The following is a 4,062-nucleotide window of genomic DNA, read 5'->3' as shown; positions in this document are numbered from 1 at the left end:
TCATCACTACACTCAAGCCCGTGTTGTGCTGTCACCGGCCCCACCGGCCTGGGAAATGATCAGCGGCAGGTACAAGTTCATCTTGCACAGTGCAGCATTTTGTGCATGCTCAGAGATGGATGCGTGGATCAGGGTGACCCCTGACACGGGAGCTGTCAGACCAGCATCAAGTAGATGAGGAGGTCGCCCACAAGTATCCTAAGAGATGGTCAGCGAATGACGAAGTAGGGAGGCCAGCACTCCCGGGGTGCCTCTCAGGACTTAAGCGAGACCAGAGCACTGTGCCAGCCAATTCAAGTGATGAGGCCCCCACCCCACCCCTGGAGGGGATTACAGAAAATACACCTGCTCCCTAGTGTCCACCGGCTCAGGTGACATGAGGACCGGCGGAAAGAGAGCAGGGTCCGCGTAGGCTCCAGGGATCAAGAACCGGAGAGCTGGGATTGTTTCCAGAACTGCGTGGAAAGAAGGGACCCCCACTCCGAGCCCCCTTTCTTGTCTTTCTAAACAGAAGCTTCTACTCTGTGCAGAAGAGGGGAGAGGAGAGTGCAGGGCAGAAACCTGCTGGGCCACCACGGCTCTCCGGCCCCACGTGCCCAGGTGAGCTGGGGTGCCGGGCCGAGCCGGGCCCCTGGAGAAGGAAGTGTCCAGGTAGGTGAGGCCGAAGCCCCGCCTTCGCTATGGCACCGCTGCTGTGGTGCCCAGACGTTTCCCTGGCAGGCTGCTGGGCTGGGGCTCCAGATGCATCCTTGGGGTGGGGAGAACCAGACCAGGCAGCTGGAGTCTTCCTTACCAGGAAAACACACTCGACTGGCCTCCCTGTGGATGCCGCCCTCGGACCCAGGCCAGGACGAGGGCGGCCAGAGCATGCACCAGCTGCCCTGCCGTGCACCCTCCTCTGGCTGGCTGGCTGCTCCAAGCGAGGTGATGTGGGCAGAGCTGCACCAGGACACTCAGAAACCCCTCTCCTATGGGTGGGCGGGCTTCCATTCCTGAGCCGCACATATACTGGACCATATCTAGAACTTTCCACGGGCAAGGGCGAAGCCTGGTCTAGCCAGACGCCACGCAGCGTTGGAGACATTTGTCCCAGAGCACCCCTGGTCTCCATCGCGGTGGGTAGGAGAGGCCCTCCACACCCCCGTCCTCACCTCCCCCATGCTCCAGGCCCTGCTCCCAGTGTCCCCACTCTCAGGCCTCCCTCCAGCCACAAGCGACTCCTCTGGGGCCTGGTCCAAAGCCCCCTCCACTAGCTTCAGTCCCTGTGGCTGAGGCAGGCGAGGGCCCTGTGGGTCAGGCCAGCGCCTTCTCTGAGCTCTTGGGCTGCATGATCCTGTGACCTCACTGCCAGGCGCCGGAGGGAGAGCTGAGCTGCCAGCCCCCGCCCAGGGCATAACCAGGCTTCCACACTGGGCCCAGCCCCCTGCGATGTGGCCAGATTTGGATTCTCTGTTACAGTCACAAACAGTAACAGCAGGACAGCAGCGGCAAATGTTAATGGTGACATGGGGGCACCTGCCAGGAAGAGGCCAGACACCAGGGAGATGGAAACTGAGGCTCACCGTGGTGAAGTGACTTGCCCTCGGTCACACAGCTGACGGGGCAGATGCCTGGCTTGGTAACAGATCCACCCACTCCCTCTGGCCAACCTCAGGCTCTGCACAGCTTTCTAAGGCAGGCAGTGTGCTCATTTCCCAGGGTTGCTGCAATACAGTTCCACCGACTGGGTGGCTTAAAACAACAGAATTCATTCCCTCGTCGTTCTGGAGGCTAGAAGCCCAAGACCAAGGTGTCAGCAGGGCCATGTCTCCTCTGAGACTCTGGGCAGAGTCCTCCCTTCCCTCTCCCAGCTCCCAGTGTGGCTGTCAGCCCTTGGCATCCCTGGGCTTCTAGACGCATCACTCCAATCTCAGCCTCGGTTGGTCATCACGGAGCGTTCTCCCGTGAGTCTGTGTCTTCACGTGGAACATCCTGTCTTTATAAGAGGATCGGGGCCCACTCAACAACCTCACCGTAACTTGACCACATTTGCAAAGACCCCCCCCACATTCCAAATAAGGTCATGTTCATAGGTAACAGGGACTAGGACTCGACGTACCTTCTGGGGGCTCAGACCCACAGTGGGGAGGAAGCTGAGCGGTGGTGAGGTCAGGCGCTGAGCCTGAAACTATGAGTTCCGCATTCGAAATTGCTCTGAAGTCTCAGTTTTTAATCTTAAAAATTCTTATATTTTTAAACATTATTCTCTATTATAAATTCATGTTTAACAGGAAATAATATTTCTTCAGTGGAAAAAGGCTAGATCAACTTGTTTATAGCAAGGGTCAGCAAACTATAGCTCACAGAACAAACTGGCTCACTAGCTGTTTTTATAAATAAAAATATGATTGGAATGCACACACACACACACACACACACACACACACATATTGCTTCAAATCTCTGATTCTTTGGTGAAAGGGACATGTTGATCTCATGGCTTCATGAGCCTCCGATAGGTTTCCGAATTTTCTCAGGGGAATTTATACCCCAGTTAGAAACATTTAAACCAACACGAATTCGTTCAGTTACCACAAAAACCCAGTGAGGCAGGTATGGTTACCTGAAGGGTAAACTGAGGCTGGCGGAGGCTAGCAACCTGCTGAAGCCGCAGCTGGCAGGAGGCGGGGCCAGTTCGCGGGCTTCTCCACTGTCCCAGGAGCTGCGGGCCGCCCACTCGCCTCGTCTGGGGAGCGGGACTCTTGCACCTGTCGTGGAATTGGGTAACGTGGATTCTGGAACGTGACTACAGCTCGCAACATGGGAAAAACCAAAAACAAATGTGTATTAAGATAGAAAGAAAAGATTCGCAGCGCCAGAGGAGGGAGGGGCCCCTGTCATCGCTCGGTCCTGCTCATCGGAGGTGCAGCCCTTTTCACGGGGCGCAGCCGGGATGATGATGTGCGGAGTGACTGGCGTGAGCGAGGCCCCCACCAGGCCTTCGTCGCTCACGCCCCGCCCACGCGGCAGACCTCTGCACGCGACAAGCTCATCGGTGGAAAATAAGCGGTCACAAGACATCCTTGTACCCTAAAGAGGAACGAATGGAGGACCACGGGGGCCGGGCGAGGCTGCGCGTGCGCGCGCGCGCACCTGCGTGTGGCTGGGCCTGAGCCCCCGCACGCCCGTTCGCCCCATGACACCTGTCTGCTCAGTTGCCCCTGTGGCCCCGGCCCCTCCCTGAGAGCCGCCGCCACCGGTGGGTGAAGCCAAGGGGCCTGTTGCCCACGTGAGCTCCCGTCCTGCACCTTTCTGGAGCCAGCCCTTCCCCCCCACCTCCCGGGGACAAGCCTCACTGAGAGAGGGGACACTGCCCTCCTGCCCTGGGGTCAGGGCCTGTCCTGTCTCCCTCAGCCCCCGGCAGCCTCTGTCCCTGTGCCCTGTCCCCATTTGCTCCCAGAGCTCTCCAAGCTCCCGCTGGTTTCCGCGAGCGATCCCAGGGGTAGCGAGACAGGATCTGCTGGGGGATGGAGGTGATTAAAGCGACACCACTCGGGTGGATCACAGTGAATCCGGGGCCTGTTTGGGACTTTCGGTTCTTACCCACGTCATCCCGTTGGGTGAGGGAACATCAGCTACCATACTTGAGGCCCTTTATCGAGGCGCTGTGCTCGCCCATCATGGACACTGCGAGGCAGGAAAGAAAGGTTCGTTTAATTTCACAGAGAGGCTGGGTGACCTGCCAATGTCCCCCAGCCAGGAAGCGGCAGGGCGGTCCTGCCTGCTATCCCAGTCGATGTTCAGAGCGGACACGGGATGATGACACGGACACCGGTGTGTGTCTGAAATTGAGATGCCCCCGGCATCCTAACCCTGGAGCTGGTAGTCTAGGGACCAACTCCAGTAAGAGGCCACCCGCGGGGTTGTAGCACCTGGTTACGGCAGGGAGCAGAGCGGTAGTCACAATCACCACCGCGGTTAGGGCCCCTCTTTTTACGAGCTCTACACACCTTCCAGCCCAAACTGCTACACTTGTGAGCGTGTGGAGACAGCACTGGGCCTGGCCTCCTGAGCGTGAGCCCC

The sequence above is a fragment of the Pteropus vampyrus genome, unplaced genomic scaffold (assembly GCF_000151845.1).
Source record: "Pteropus vampyrus isolate Shadow unplaced genomic scaffold, Pvam_2.0 Scaffold105, whole genome shotgun sequence".
In the NCBI taxonomy this organism is placed as follows: Eukaryota; Metazoa; Chordata; class Mammalia; order Chiroptera; family Pteropodidae; genus Pteropus; species Pteropus vampyrus.
Note: the sequence above shows the minus strand (reverse complement) of the source record.